This window comes from Stegodyphus dumicola, chromosome 9 (assembly GCF_044657685.1).
Source record: "Stegodyphus dumicola isolate Sdum_Otavi_A_Nest chromosome 9, ASM4465768v1".
In the NCBI taxonomy this organism is placed as follows: domain Eukaryota; kingdom Metazoa; phylum Arthropoda; class Arachnida; order Araneae; family Eresidae; genus Stegodyphus; species Stegodyphus dumicola.
Genome location: NC_140776.1, coordinates 6,438,701 through 6,456,867, shown reverse-complemented (window position 1 = coordinate 6,456,867; position 18,167 = coordinate 6,438,701).

Below are 18,167 nucleotides of genomic sequence, written 5' to 3'. Positions count from 1 at the left end.
CTAGACATTACTTAACATAGCCTGAAGAGAGAAAAATTTATCCTGCATTTATTTATGTATTAGAATTTTATTTTCCAATATATTCAGTCTGATAGCCCTGAACTATCATATTACATCTTGATTTCGAAGATAAAATCCTTTTCTGAAAACATCCCAAGTAGCACAGCAACGTCGTAACGAAGTTGCAAACTCGTCGCGGATGTCGTTGCAAAAACGTTGCAATACGTCGTCAGTAAGACGCCCAGATGTCCGCGAACATCCACTGTTTTGCAACCGTTGCAAAGACCTATTTGTTACGTCTTTGCAGATGAGGTTTTTGTCGCATAGACGCCGTTATTGCATCTTTGGCAGGTGATATTTTGGTTGTGAAAGCATCGTATCAAGACGTCATAAAGACGCCTAAATGTTCGCCAAATTTCATCTTTTTGCAACAGTTGTGAGAATGTCGTTATTATGTCCTTATGTTACATATTAATTTATGCAGAAAAATAAGCTTAATAATTAATATATTTTTCTTCTTTTTCAAAATTTTGTATTCCTTGTATTCATCTAAATTTTAAATATATTTTTGGGGTTTTAATATGCATGTCTGCCAGTGAGTGAAGAATTGTCATAATCTGTCAGCAAATGAAAAATCATTAAAAGTAATTACTTCTGACAACAGACGTGGATGAATCTTACATCTAAGACATCTCACAGCAGAGCAGAGTTTAATTTGAATTACTCATATGATGTAAACATACCAGTTTGCAGGTTCATCCAAAAAAATTCCTGAAAGTTAGTGTTTACTGTGTATTGTAGTCTCTCGAGGTAAACCCCCTTTTATTTCAGAAAAAGCATATGAAATTCAGGGGTGCGACTTATACATGCAAATGATTAGAAATAGATGTACACAAACGGCTGGCGACTCAGCAAAATGTATTTAATGATTGAGCATAAAATACATTGTTGGGTGTATACGTTTCATAGTATTGCACTAGTTGTGGTTGCTGGTGTAATATCTTGTTATTTAATAAATAAATATAATTATTGTTGAAGTGGCGACGCCATATTTGTATTAAACCGTTGCTCAGCAACGTGAGATATTGTTTTAAAAAGATTAGAATTCTGAAGATTTTACAGCTAGGAGTAGGATGAAAATTTTGCCACTTAAGAATTGTATAAAATTTGTCTATCACCGTGAACTAGAAATAAAATTTATGTTCTACTAAGAAGATTTTCTGTTTTGTAAATTACTGCAAAATACATTACAGTCTTAATTAATTGGAGGTTCCACCGAGATACTGGAAATTAGGAGTGCAATTATCAATTTCGATGGTGCTGGTCTCCTAATCCCAGAAATTTACTGAATTTTTTAGAACAAGTTTGCTAATACCAATTGCCATGTTTGTTTATTTCAAGGAGAAATGGATGTAAGAAGTCTGCCGTTTTAAAGCCAGATTTGAAGCAGATCATTCAAAGGTTATCTTCTGTGCTTCTATAACTTGCGTCCGAGCAAAAATCTGTCAAAACAGGATACTGCTGATCTCTGAAGATAAGATTAACTTTTGGTTTTCTTAAAAAAGCTTTTATTGAATTTTAATACTTTGTTTCAGAATTTTAGTTTATCGTGTAAGATTTTGTTTAAAATAACTGACGCTAAAAATATTCAGCTTAAATTTATAATTGGTATTTGTGGTAAAGAAGTATTTTAAAATTATTATTTATGCTTTACTTTTATTTGTATTGAAATTTTATGTTGATAATTGATATGTGTAAGCCATCCCGGCGTTTATAAAAAAAAAAAAAAAAAAAAAAAAAAAAGAACTGCTAGCTGAGTTTTGAATTTGTTGCCAAGCAGGCGCGTGAAAAATAAGTAATAACGTCAAACTGACGTAGTGTGATTTGATTATACTGCTGAATTGGCAAAGATTTTTTCTTAGTTCTCGCCATCCAGGCGTATTACAGATTGTATATTCGGTGCTACTTTGGTAGACGGTTGCACGGATTTTTGGCGATTTACGTTAGCGCAATTGTTGGCGCGATTTTTACAAACCTCAGCCATCTTGAAAAACGCTGTTTTTACACATAGTAAAGTATTCGAAACTTAAAAAATAAATAAATAAATATCGTTAAAAGTAATGGATTAATTTTTTGTTGAAAATGCCGTTTTTTAAGATGGCAGGCAAGTGTAAATAAATACATTTACTATGAGTATAAAATACTAAAGTAAGGTTATTATTACTTTCATATAGTAAAGAAGAGAATAAAAACACCGCTATAAAAACATTGGGTCAACGTTTAATTAGATTAAAATATTACTGAAATTGAATATCGAATTAAAAACCATCATACCAACATTTAAAAGAATTAGAATATTATTAAATTCAAATACTTTAAAATACGTTATATAGAATATTAATTAACATTAAAAACATATGGTCAATAATTATCTCAGCAATTTCTGAAAATAGTGTATTAATTTTTTTAACAAAAATTGAAGTACACAAATATAAAATAAAAGAAAAATATGTACTTACATTTTTTTGAGTATTTAACGTGTTGTTTATTGGTAAGTACCACAAAAAAATCAGAATCATAATTTAGATAACATCTTTGAAGACATCTTTGAAGGAATTCGAAGATATGAATTAAATTTTAAAACGGCGCGGAAATGCACAAATTATCAGTAACCAATCAGGGAGCTGATTACAGCTCGTTAATGCACAAATATTCTATAACCAATCAGAGAGCTTATTACATCACGGCTAGAATTAAAATTATTTAAAAATTCATACATAATAAAATCATTTTTAAAAAAATGCAAAATTAAATTATATTTTAATATTTAACAGCCATAAATAATGTTTAAAACATTAGATTAAATTTATACATATTAAAACGAATTACTTTTAAAGTAAGGTGACGTCATTGATTACATCACCCACAACATAAAATTTCATAAAATATGATAAACAATAAAATTTTTATTTCAAATAAAAATGCAAAATTAAATTGATTTTTAACATTTAAAAGCTATAAATAATATTTTAAACACGGAATTTATGCACAATAAAACGCATTATTTTTTAAATAAAATGACAACAAAGTATCGGTTACCATAAATAACTTATCCAGCAATGGGTTTACCATAAGTTGTATTACTCGCCACAGGAAAATCGCCAAAAAATCTCCAAAATCCGTGCAACCGTCTACCAAAGTAGCACCATATATTCTAAACGTTGTATTGCCAAACTGGCAAAAATTGTTTTGTTATCGCTAACCAGGAGTGGAGATAGATAGTAAAATCGTCAAACTGACGTGGGTAAAATTCCATTGTATTGCCTAACTGGCAAAGGTGTTTATATAGTTATAGCTAACGAGGCTTGTGAATAGTGAGTTAAAACGTCAACCCGACGTAGTATTATAGTATTTTGTGCCAACCTGGCAAAGTTGTTTAAATAATTCTCTCCAATTGGTTAGTGTGAATTTCGTATTTGAGAAATTAAGTCTCGCCAGAAATTATACATTTTTAGTACAAGTACGATCTTTTAGATTCAATTTCAAAAGGAAGTAAGGTTATTATTACTTCCTAATAAAGGTAACTTGTGTCAACACGTCATTCTTAGCTAAGAGTAAAAAACAGGATTTAAAAGTACTAGCAGAAGAGTTAGGTTTAACCGTGAAACCTGAATTTAAGATTGCTCAGTTGCATAAACTGAATACTGAAAGTCCCGATTATGATGAGGAATTTACTCGAGAACTACTGGCTGCAATTAGAGAAGAAAGGGAAAGAAAAGAAGAACGCGAAAGAGAAGAAAAAGAACGCGAAAGAGAAGAACGCGAAAGGGAAGAAAGAGAAAAAGAACGCGAAAGAGAAGAAAGAGAAAGAAGAGAAGAACGCGAAAGGCAAGAAAGAGAAAAAGAACGCGAAAGAGAAGAAAGAGAAAAGGAACGCGAAAGAGAAGAAAGAAAAGAAGAGCTTGAAAGAGAAGAGCGAATTAGAGCCTTTGAGCTACAGAAACTTCAGCTGGAAGCAATGGCTGCAACAGCACAGCCGGTAGAAACTGCGCAGTTAGCTGAGCAGCCCTTAAAAATCAGAATTCACGATGTCATGCCACGTTTCAACCCTAAAGAAGATGAAATAAGTTTATTTCTTGTGTTATTTGAGCGTCAAGCTAAAATAATGAATATACCTGCTGAAAATCAAGTGACTCAACTTATTTCATTGCTGCCTCCCGACATTGTTCAGCTTATTGCTAGAGAACCGGAAGAGGACGCGAAAAAGTATGAATATGTAAAAATTTTACTGTTACAACGATTTAAATTGAGTGCTGAAAAATTTCGGCAACTATTTAATAAACACCAAAAATCTACTGAAAGTACTTGGTATGATTTGTACTATGAATTAAAGAATTATTTAGAAGGATGGCTTAACGGATTAAACATTAAAACTTTTGAACAGCTAAAAGCTCTCATGTTGGTTGATTAAATAAAAAAGCGTACCTCTCCTGATTTCAAAGAACATTTTATGGATCAATGGACAACCATCATTTCACCTACTGACATAGTTAAGAAAATTGAAGATTTTGAAGATGTGAGAAAAACAATAAAACCGAAATTTTCTGTCAATCAGACTGAGAAAATAAACAAAGGATCATTTAAACCGCGTTATGATAATTTTGTGAAAAAAATAGAGCATCCGTCTCATTTTAAGCATTCTGATAAATGGGACGATACAAAATACCAGAAAGATCACCGACAAGGAAGTCAATTTCAAAACAAGAACCAAGAAAATTTATATGACGAAAGATATCGACCACTTTGTTTCGAGTGTGGTTCATACAAACATTTTAAGCCTCAGTGTCCTCGCTTAAAACCAAATGAAAAGGTAAATTGCGTATCTTCGAATGATGATTTGTTAGAGACATATACAATTAATGGTTTAGTTAATGGGCATGAAATGCCTATTCTTCGAGACACAGGAGCCACTGTTGATGTTATTTCTCGGAAAAACATAGATAACGCAAAAATGACTGGAGAACATGTCTGGGTACAATATCTTTTAAATGACCATTTAGTGTGTCTACCGCTAGCGAAAGTGGAAATTAATTGCGAACTTGGTCATATAAAGACAAAGGCAGCTGTTGTTACAAATGATCCAGGCAGATATGTATTGGGTAACAAAATTGACCAATTGTTCAAAAATAAATCATTCTTGAATTTAGAAAAATAAATGCAGTTTCGACACGATCTCAAGTAAAAAGATCTCGTGAAGAAGATCGAAATAGAGAAACCGAAATGGAGAAACTAGAAGAACTGACGTTTATTGACACTGACGAAGATATTTTACCGCAAGCTGATGAGGAAGACAAGGAAATTAAGAAAGTGATTAATGTTAATTCAAAGGAATTAATTGAATCTCAGCAACAAAGCAGAGATCTAGCGTCATTGCTTAACGAAGCTAAAAATGAAAATTCCAGCTAGACAAATGATTTCAAAGTAAAAGAAAACGGATTGTTGGTGAAAAGGAAAATAGATAAAAATGGAAATGAAAGGGAATTAATTGTTATTCCCGAAAAATATAGGGATCAAATAAAGTCATTGTGTCATGATAGCACATCTGGACATTTAGGCGTCGTCAAAACTAAAGATAGATTAACAAGATACTTTTACTGGCCTAATTGCTATAAAGAAATAGAAGAGTATGTTAAAACTTGCGATCCATGCCAAAGAGTGGGAAAATCTAATGATAAAGCCAAAGAACCTTTGACTTTATTACCAATTATTGCAGAAGTATTTTCAAAAATTAACTTTGACGCATGCGGTCCTTTACCAAAAACACCGAATGGCAATAGATATTTAATTACAGCTATTTGTTTAGCTTCAAAATATCCGGATGCTGTATCTAATATTGGCACAACGTCAGTAATTGAAGCCATGTTACAAATATTTAGTAGAATGGGTTTCCCGAAAGAAATACAAACTGAGAAAGGTACCTCCTTTATGAGCAATCTAGCCATTGAATTTGTAAAAAAATTTGGAATAAAAGTAACTAGAAGCTCAGTACACCATCCGCAGAGCAACCCTGTTGAAAGATTTCACCGAACAATCAAACGAATTTTAAAAGTTTTATGTGTCGAAGCAGCCCCTGAGTGGGAGAAGCAAGTTCTCGCAGCTCTATTTGCTTTAAGAACAATAACGCACGAGAGTACGGGATTTACACCTGCAGAATTAGTATATGGTCGAAATCTTAGAACACCTGTAACATTATTATATGAACAATGGATGAATCCTGAAGACGAAGGAAATAATATTGTTGAATACATTTTTCAATTGATAAATCGGTTAAAAAGATGCAAAGAGCTGGCTACAGATACAATGCTGGAAATGCAAACCAAAAGAAAAGTGTGGTACGATCGTAAAGCTATCAAAAGAGAATTCTCTGAAGGATATTTAGTATTAGTTGTATCAACGAATAAACCAAACAGACTAGCAGTCGAATGGAAAGGTCCTGGGAAGGTTGAGAAGAAATTATCCGAAACTAATTATGTTGTGAGTTTCGAAGGAAAAAATGACTTTAACCAAGTCTACCATGTTAACATGCTAAAACCTTATCATAGGCGAGCAGAATCGGTTAACCTTATGATTACAGAAGATCAATCTGAAATTGATGATATGGAGGAAAATTTCCCAACAATTGACTCTGAACCAACATTGTTCGATTTTGAAGACATTAAAGAAAACAGTTCCTTAAGTGATAAGCTAAATGAACAACAGATTCAAGAATTGTATGATATGCTGCTGAAGTTTTCAAAAATCTTTTCTAATAAACCTGGAATAACTCATTTAATAAAGTATGATATTCAATTGACAGAAAACACCCCAATCCAATGTAAACCATACAGAATGTCTCCTAGACAAACGGATATATTAAAAACAGAAATCGATAAAATGCTTCAGCATAAAATAATTGAAATAGGAGATTCAGATTACACTTCTCCTATGATTTTAGTAGAAGCAGCAGGGAGGAATCCAAGACCTTGTATCGACTATAGAAAATTGAATAAATTGACTAAAACACAATTCTTCCCCTTGCCTAACATCGAACAACGAGTAGAAACGGTAGCAGGCGCAAAATATATAACTCTTTTGGATTTAACAAAGGGATACTGGCAAATACCTAATGCTCAAAGATTAGCCACTTCTGTTACAAGTTTTGGCACATTTAGACCTCTACGGATGCCTTTCGGACTTAAAAGTGCACCATTTTCATTTAGTAAAATGATGGCCGAAATCCTTCACGGTTGTGAAAACTTTGCTGTTCCATATTTAGATGCCGTGGCAATCTTTTCAAACACCTGGGAAGAACATCTAAGTCACCTGAAAGCCGTTTTGTCCAAAATAAAGGACGCTGGTTTAACTATTAAACCAATAAAATGTAAATTTGCCCAAGATAGAGTAAAATATCTAGGACATACTGTAGGTCGTGGTATAGGAAAGTGAAAGTAAAAGCTATTCTTGATTTTCCAGTGCCATCCACAAAAACTCAAGTCAGAGCATTTTTAGGATTAGCGGGATATTATAATCATTACATTCCCATGTTCTCATCTATCGCAGCACCTTTAACAGAAACTTTGAAAGGAAACTTAAAGAAAGGGAAAATAAATTGGACAGAAGAGTGCACAAAAGCATTTGAAGAGCTAAAGGAGAAACTGTCTCAAAGGCCTATACTACATGCACCTGATTTCAATAAGGAGTTTATTTTGCAAACTGATGCTTCAAACTCTGGTATGGGTGTCATTTTAGCTCAAAAAGATGAACGAGACAATGAACATCCAGTATTATACCTCAGTAAGAAGTTTACAGAAACTGAAAAAAAGTACTCTACCACAGAAAAAGAATGCGCCGCCATAATATTTGCTATAATATTCCCATTATTTCAATGTTATTTAATATTCCCATTATATTCCCATTATTTCAATGTTATTTAATATTCCCATTATATTCCCATTATTTCAATGTTATTTAGACGGGCATACTAAATTTCTCATCATGACCGATCATAATCCCTTAGTTTGGCTCAAAAATAATGTGAGTCTAAATCCACGACTTATGAGATGGGCACTAGTACTACAACCCTACAATTACACGATCGTTCATTGAAGTGGTAAAAACCATAAAAATGTAGACGCATTAAGTCGTACTCCCTGGCCTGATTAAATAATTTGTTTTTCTATATAGATAAAAAATATTTTGCTCCTTCCTCTCTTCCTCAGTATATGTTATTATGTTATATCTTGTATTTCAATTCTGTATTGTGCTGATATTGTTGTTTTGGAAGAAAAAAAAACCGTAAACTTTAATTTATAAAAATATAAATTAAAGTTTATCTGGAGGAGGGAGAGGTTGTAATATCTTGTTATTTAATAAATAAATATAAATATTGTTGAAGTGACAACGCCATATTTGTATTAAACTGTTGCTCAGCAACGTGAGATATTGTTTTAAAAAGATTAGAATTCTGAAGATTTTACAGCTAGGAGTAGGATGAAAATTTTGCCACTTAAGAATTGTATAAAATTTGTCTATCACCGTGAACTAGAAATAAAATTTATGTTCTACTAAGAAGATTGTCTGTTTTGTAAATTACTGCAAAATACATTACACTGGTCACTGGTCATAGTGACCAGTTGTGGGATACTAGTACTAGTGATAATTGATACTGGTAGTGCAGCCAACTACCGTAGTGATCGACAGTGACAGTGAATAAGGGGTGCTAAGCACAGAAACATGATCCTTTTGATTCAAAATTTAAAAAAAAAAAAAAAATGTATGGTAAGTACTGTTTTCCGCTTAATGCTTTCACACCTGCAAAATGGAAAAATAATCTATACAGGCTATTTGTCACTTATCCTCAAGATTTTTTTTCTTAATTAGGCATATTTAGAATATCGTATTTCTCCTAAGAGAAATTATATATAAAAATTGAAGAAGGTTTTACACATACTATGTGCATGTTTATAGTATAGAGAGTATTACAGAACGATGCAAAAATATTCCATACTGCTTTGCACAGAAATATGGGCCAACCAAGTATTGGTCTTTCCAAAAAAACTATCTCTAGACGATTTCTTTCTTTTTTACCTTCTTCCGTTGCCTCTTGTCTTATAAGAAGGGCAGATAAAAGAGCATTCTGTTGAACCAGTAAAACTTTGTGGTTAGCTGAAAAAGCCTATTCTATGATCACTGGAATTGTCTACGACTTCAGCGAACAATATTGACTCAAAAAAACCGGTATGGACAGCCATCACAACTTATCGGAGAAAGCCATTCTGTGGTCCTCAGTTGGTGGGCGGGTGGGTCCATTTGACTTTACTGAAAGGGGGCAAGGCTTCAAGGAGCTTTAGACCAATCGCAGTACACACGAGTGACGAAATTCATAGCGCGCGCTGGCTGAAGTTCTAGGAATATTCTCCCATTATTTCACTCAAACTCATACGCTGCATTTGTAGTTCGAAAAAAAATTGCGCAAAATAGCAGCAGAATATACTGCTGTGTTATGTGAAGGAAAATCCCGTTTTTTAAGGGAAAAGTTAACGCAGGAATTTAGAGCTAAGAAATAAAAAAGTGATATGGGATACCACGAAAGCAACGATAAATAGATAAGAGTAAATGAATTAAGCTTACTTCAAATCCTTTTAGAAATAAACAAGTTTAATTATTTAAATTTATAATATGATTAATTTGCATTACAATCTAATAGCAAACTAAGTTTTTTTTTTTTTTTTTTTTTTTTTTTTTTTTTTTTTTTTTTGCTTACATTACATCTGTTTTCACGCAATTTATTTTACAGTTAATATTGGAAAAATATTTCTTAAGTAAGAAATTTAGAAAGAAAATATTTCTTTCTTAATATTTCTTCCCCTTTTTTATTTTATTATTTTTTTTCTATGAAAATTATTTCTTTCAGGAAAAGAAATAAAATTCATTCGCTATTATAGTATGGCCGATTGCTGCTGCATTCAGCTAACACACACGCATCAATATGCTTTATTTTTAAATAATTTATTCTATAACTGACATGAAAGAAAATATTTTTTCAATATAAAATATATAACCAAAATTAAACCAATCTATCCTTTTTTTTTTTTAATATTACATTGCTGTTATTTTAATTTTTTATATATATAAGAACGGCTTATTTTAAATATTCTTCCTTCTCAAAAGATTTTATTGTGTGAAAATAATTAAAAGATAGTAATATTATTTTTACAATGCAAGTACTAAAGTAAAAATAATCATTGTAGGTCTCCTGCAGTTGAAGTCCTTGTCAAACCAGCGTTTCGACACATTGAAAACTAATAATAATCAATATCTCTTTTACAATATAAAAATGAGAACTCTGCTATGAACAGTATTTTTTTTTAAGTTTGCAAAGAAACAATGATTTTTTAATATTAATAGATTACAAAATTCCATGAACAAATTACAAATATTCCATGAACAAACCCTCAGTCTAATAGCATTGTTACTTTATAGCATAATACAATAATAATGCAGTATAATTCTGCTAAGAGTATAATTCTGCCGAGAGGTAGAGTCGCTGAACGCAGGTAGTTTGGTCCGATGTTCGAATCCTGCGAACGAGCTGGCCGCATTGGTGTTTCCTTGGCTTTCCCCATGTGTAACGTGCATACGAGCCAGTTTCCCTTAGAAAGTCCTTCCTTAGAAACCAGTTTTAAAATGTAATAAAATTACGCACACATAAAAAAAAAAAAAAAAAAAAAAAAAAAAAAAAAAAATCTGAAAGCCTTCAGATTTTATATTACTCGCAAAGGGCCATTTGTTTAACGTTTTGCGTGTATCCTTTATTTATTAAATATCATGTTCTTCGCACTTAAACCATAAAATTCAATTCAACAGCAATATCATATAATTTTAAAAAAGCATATCTTTAGGATTTCCGATACATAGTCTCGCGCGCTAGAGATGAAAATGTTTTTTTCTTCTTTTTTTTTTTTTTTTTTTTCCATACAATGTTGCCATTGCTTCCTTTGAAATCGTTGGATTTCTTAATCAAAAACTCATAAATGCTTTCGTTTAGTTTGTTAATCAAAAATTCGTTAAAGTTTTACAAAATATGAAATAGATAATAAAACAAATTCCCAGTTCCAAATTTGGGCCTCCAGATGCCTATATTAGGATGGAGGATTACGTTATTCAGAATTTCATGGCTCTAGGTACCGTTGTTTTATCACAGTACGAGAATCATTCATACATTTATGCAGATTCCTCGTTATTTAATTTCTTTAAATATAATACAGTGCGATAATACTTGGTGGCAACGATTTGAAAAGTGAAACGCCACAAAATGGCAAAACGAAATTAATAGCCCCTCTGAGCTAAAACTTATTTTTAAAAGTATCGCACTAGTAGTAGTACTGCTGCTGAAAATATTATAAAGCTATTTTATAGTTTTATATATATATTTTTTTTATTTTTATTTTACAGTAGTGTGAATTTCGCGCAATAGTGAACGACATTTCTTTTTGTGTTCACAATATTGTTCGTAAGGTATTCAACTGTTAGATTTTAAAGTAAACGTAATTCTTGCTATACATAAATCAAGTAGAAGCTTATCGGATGTCTATATTTGTATTAAATGAAGAAGGTTCATGTGCTTGATAAACTTATTATCTTCTACATTTTTAAAGCATACAATTACAATTCATATCTATAATTTCAGGAATAGTATAAATAACCTTTCTTTCAGTGGAAATTGGGTTCTTGTTTTCTGAATGTGGCTCCAAATACTCTCTCAGTTCATCGCAAATTAAAATAACTCTAAATTTTGGCAATCTGAAATACATAATGAAAACATCTTTTGGCAGAGCAAAAGCGTCAACATATTTTCTAAAAATTCGCCACCGATTCAGTGATCTACGACCATATTCTTCGTTTAAATATGAAAAAATCAGCGGCGAAAACACATGCAAAGCCCTTGTCTACTTAGTACGTCAACTGCACAACCCTGATTGACGACGCGGCAACACTTTTTCGCGCGCTTTCGACAACTTCCGTACTCAAAGAATATAGGATGTCGGGCAGACCTGTTTTTCACTAGCAGCGACATCTGGTGGCCCACAACTTGCTGTCGACTGTCGTAGCGTAGATAACCGTCCTCAGGACACAAAATAACGAAAACAAGCAGAGCGAGCGCGGGAAATCAATCGAGCTGGAAAACAGCGGGCGAAAGGTGTAGATATATCCTCTCATGGGCAAATTTAGCTTCTCTCATTGGCCACAGCTTAGCCTCGTCCCGCAGGTGTGAACAGAACTCCCGTATTTTATGCCCTTATGACTATGCCTCTATGCTCTTTATGCCGCCGTCTGAACGCAGCTTAAGGTAACATAATCTGTATTTTACCTGAAGTCAAGTATAAATTTATTCGCGTTTCACGGTAAAAAATATAACCGTTAACTTCTATATCTCCAAGATATGTAAATGAAAGACAGTATAAAGCGGTTAATAAATGAGATAAAAATATAAGTAAGTCTAATAACTTCCCATATTCATATCTAAAATGAAATAATAACCTAACAAACAACACAATATACATGACAGCACTATTTAAGAAAAAACATGAATTAGTAGTGTTTGAAAGTATAAATAGCAGAAGGAAGGTAACAGAACTAAAACTCCCAATTAATAAAAAAAAAAAAAAATGTGTATTTTTTAAATAGTAAGCAATTAAAAGTGCAATAATTATGAATTGCAGTATTTACTATTAATGCTGATATTTCTTAACACCATTTCTTTCGATTCTACATTTTAGAATAGTGCTAGATTACAATGTTAATTTCAGGCACTTTTTATAATCAATAACTTTCCTTTTGATACTGCACAGAAATAATTTAAATAATATAGTATACGACAGTAAGCTAAGTACGTCAAAGTAAGCTCTTCGTTAAATAGCACACGATGAAACATTTTGTTTCTATTTATTATGAATTTCCTTGTTATCGCAAGCACATAAAATGTAAGCGAAGAATATACTTAAATTATGAATATACTATACTTAAATGACTTACTTAATATACTTATTTAAGTATAATGAACATACTTAAATTTAATAAAGAACAAAACCCAATTTCCAAGATTAATTTATTGAGATAATCTAATAGACATACATAACGGCAATATTTAAAAAAAAATAATTACAAAGTGTTTGGAATAATAGATACCAAACGACAAGTAATAAAACTGCAATTTGCAATCAGTAGAAAAAAAAAAAAATATTTAGCGTTTTTTAATATTACACACTTAAATATCGCATAGTATTTTTTCGATCATATGCGGAAAATCTGAGAACCAATCTGTTCGTTTAATATGAGTGATATACGATATAGCACTTAAAACGTTATAACCGAATCCGTGTATCCAAATATCATGATAATCCGTGTATCCAAATATTGCACCGCTGGAGCCACTGAAGATTGGAAAACCACGATATAATTTTAATCGCCGGTCAAAAAAAAATCATAAAATACCAAAACAGAACACTTTTTAACTGTATAGACGATGTTAGCACGTTGCAAGCAGTTATTCACAAACAAAATAAGCAGAAATTCGGCATTACAACGAAGATTTCTCCTCAATTCAAAATAAACTGCCATCATTACATTTTTGTACGTCGTTCTCTTTCTGTATTGATGCTCTCCAGTATTTAATTCCGACGGTGAATTACAAAACCGTGAAGAAAATATTTCTGAAAATAAAATAGAGTCTGAAATTATTGCGTCGTTAACTGACTTATTCGAATTTGGCAGCTAGCCAAAGCACGCAAGCATCGACCTCAGATGTTCGCTTATATAATCATCCAGTAAATATGTACATGGAATGTCAATCTCTCGAACAGCAGTTCAGTCTAAACTTTTCAGCGGTTTATCCGATGGCATTAAACCTTTCGACGGTTCTTCTGATAATTTAATAGAATCTTTTTAAATGGCATTATTTCAACTGAATAGAATTGCGAACAATGTTCACAAGATTATATTTACAAAAAAATATTTATCGGGCTCGTTAAAACATTTGTAATGTCACTATCGCCAAATCCCGAGTGTACCGTATACTAGGATTAAACCAAGAATTTTTAAATGCATGGAGATGGGCAAAAACGCAACAAACAGTTCATCAGAACTTTTATATGTAATGAATTTCGTATTTTTGTTCACAGTTTCCCTAATTTTGATGTCAACATTTATTAGTAATTTATGAAAGAAATTAATTTTGTCGTTTTCCATTAAAAGTGTTAATATTTATTTCTCCTTTTTCATTAATTTTCCGTCAGATGTTTTGGACAGCCGTTAAATATGCATGGATATGAACGTGTTTTAACACTAGACGTTTTCTCGGAATTCTTAAAATCGTCCCATTTATAATCGTGAATACATCTTCACGCACAATCATATCTTAGCGAAAATTGTACTTTTTGCTCTGAATGCTGTAAAAATGTTTCATATTATGTTAGCATATTAATTCAAATAAATTCGTCCTTACTTCAAAAATAATAAATAAAGTCATATTCTAGCAGTAAAATAATTGCTAACATGTGATTTGCATTGACTTCGGAAATAGGATTTTTTAAAATATATAAAATGCATAACTTAATAACTTACTTTATAGATTAGTTTCACTTTTAAATATTTTGCTATAATATTTATAAAAAAATATTTTAAGTATTAATTATTTTAACAAAATTTTAACGATAATTTAACACATTTTTAGTACTAATTAAATTTAATAATTCAAGTATTTATATTAAATTTATATTTTATTAGATGAATCTACCTTACATTAATATATTTAGATGAAATAATGTAATGAAACATTGCAAAATAAATCTTATGCGGACTTCAGATTCTTGAAAGAGCAGATTTAGTCTCTTTTCATTCTAAAAGTAACGCTGATCAACTATGAGAAAGATGCTAAAACGTCCACGTCTGAAAAAGCGGTCATATCGTGACGTTTCAGTGACGTCGACAAATTGCCAAGATGCAACGGCAAATATTTTGCGTCTGCGCAACGTTGTAAAGACGTCGTAAAAGTTACCACGACCACTTTGCAACCTCTCAGACCAGTTTGGCAACGTCGTTACGACGTTGCCGTGCTACTTGGGATCAAGGTTGATTTTATTCCACTCCTCCTTCAGAATCTTCCAAAGTCGATCCAATGTTTTGGGATGCTGCTTATAAAGAGCTTGTTTTAAAACTCCATATGCTTAGTAATCCGTAGGAGACACATCAGGGGACTTAGATGGGATGCATTTAAAGTGAATAGCTTCAATTCTGGTTTCATCTCTCAGTTTTAAAAAAATAGAGCAGCAGATTTAGAGGTATGGCTTCGAGCCTTATCATGATGGAAGTTAACGCAATGATGATTGTTTGGATAAAGAGATGGAATTTCTTCTTCAAAAATAGGTGTTAAAACATATTTGTCACAGAATCCGAATTAAGCTTTGACTTTTTTTTTCCCCCAATTTTCCTTATTTTAAGTTTTTTGTTATAAGAGAATCCAGTAAGGACCACAAAACCTTTAGAAAAACTTTCCTTGTCTTCTCTGAACCAATATATTGTTACTTTTTTTTTTTTTTTTCCTTCTTTCACGTACGTACGGGGTTCGTGCGGATTTGAAGCGAATATCGACGACACTTGACGAAGTATCGAAACACGCTTTATTGGCCAGTATTATTCAAGACAACTAGGAAGACAAGTTTACAGTCGTCGAAGATCTTCTCTAAACACACTGGAACAATCAGCGACACAGCCTTCAGGCAATCAGGCTATAACGACGGTGGAGACAGCTTCACGGCATACGTATGGGGTCCCACAAAATTTTTGTAAATATTATGGGGTCCTGGGGGGCGCGAAAAACTATCAGTGGTAAAAAAGGAGTCGCGACTGAAAAAATTTTAAGAATCCCTGCTCTAAGAGACTCTCTCGATGCACTCGACGACCACCTCGGCACTAGACTAGGCAATCACTGACTGATTATTAAGTCGATGGACTCCCCACAGACTAACTCTCCGCGTAGCAGCAGGGTTTCTACAGCTTTTGGCTTGTGTTCGAGAACATTCTGTGCTAAACCAATAAAAATTCGTTCCAGAAGGTTCACCATCCGTCTATGACATATCGCCCCTTTTGCCGCCAAATAGGCGATTTCTCGCCACATGTGGCAACCCTACCTTCCCTTGTCATTTTATGGAAAACCTAAACCTGCTTTGAGGGAGAGCTATCTTACCTCACCTGGACATTTCCTAGAAATATTAAGTGTTTTTCCCCTCTTTTTTTCGGCAGGAAATCTATTTTTTTCTATTGCAATCAGATAAGTATATCTAGGATTCATCAATTGTACCTATATATTTCCATTTTTCACCTGCCAAGTAATTTTCATACAGCAATCTGCACGATGAACATTATGTTTTTTTTTGTTTCAATTATCAATTTCAATCGGATTTTATAATTTTGTTCACAATTTCTAGAGAGACGTTTAAAGATTTTGCAATAGCTCTTTGGGGGGGCTGGATTTTCCTTTAAAACATGGTGTTTGGTGTATTTGGTGTATTTAATTATGGCAAAGCACACTAGGGCTATCTGCCTAAGGGGAGGGATGCCTTTCGTGGAGGACTTTTTAAGGGAAACTGGCTCGTATACACGTTACACATGGGGAAAACCACGAAAACACCCATGCAGCCAGCCCGTTCGCGGGATTCGAACCTCGGACCGAACTACCAGTGTTCAGCGACTTTACCGCTCGGCCGCTGGTGGGCCCCTTTAAAACATGAGATACGACTTTAGATTTAATAAAAGCTGTAGGTACCTTTTTTAGCATTTTCCCCAGTCAGATGTAAAAGTTCCTTTCATATAAATTATGTCACGTATTTTATGTGTAGAAATATTAAGACCACGCTTTTCACATCTTTTTTAATAATTGAAAAAGAGTATTTCTCCTCGGACAGTGCAAAAATATAGTCTTCGATCCATTTTTTATTTTTCAGCGAAATTTTAAAGAAAAGAATATTTTGAATGCTGCAGACGATGACTAAACGTTATGTGAATTGGATGCCAATCACGTTTGCATTTTAAAATTAATATTTAAATTAATAGAGAAAAATCAAAATCGTTACAAAAATATGTGAACATCCCCTCTGTATATATTGTAACGTATTTTGCAGTTTTTATCGAAATAACAGATGAGCTTCTTAGTAAAACATAAATTTTATTCTCATATCTCAAAGATTCTCATATCTTTAAATAGAATTCTATTCGTTACAGCTTCACGCTTGCTAAATTTCAAATAGGTTGTACAGTCCAAAAGTTTTGTGATCGAAATATTGTTCATCGATCATCGAGTTTAAGGTCTGTAAAAGAACGTACGAAGTTCGCTGAGTAACATTTTTTTTTTTTTTTTTTTTTTTTTTTTTTTTTTTTTCCCGATGAATAAGCTAGCAAATAAAAAGAACAAGGGGCTTACAAATTAGAGGCAAATTTAACAAAGAGATCGTACAATTTCCTCTACAGCTTACTATTGAGTGTAAGTATTTTCGTGGTTTTCCTTAATAATTCATTCCTTAAATAAACACACAAAATCATTCTTAAGTTGCTTAAGTAATTAATTTCATGTTAGATGGTATGAAACATTTTATAACCTAGTATACTTTCCGTAAACAATTACAGTGATTATTAGTGCTGTTCAAATGTAATTGGATCAGATTATTTGTTTATAGCGGTGTTTTCCAAGCTTTTCATCCTCGCCACTTACGTGCAATATATACTCACAATTGTTCAGGGAAAAGAGAAGGAAATTCCTAGACGAAAATAAAGTAATAATGAATGTTAATAAACAAATAGATATGATGGATAAAATTATCTGAAAATTAGAATTTCATTCGCAATTACAAGTAATTTCGAATCACAATTTCGAAATCACAATTTATATTCAAACAAAACACATTAAATAAAACATTAATACATCTATAATATAGTTCATCTATTAATGCAACATATATAACATTGTATATCTATTACCCCGACATCTATAACATCTTATATCTATTAACATGGCATCTATAACATCTTGCATCTATCAATACAGCATTTATATCATCTTACATCTATTAATACAA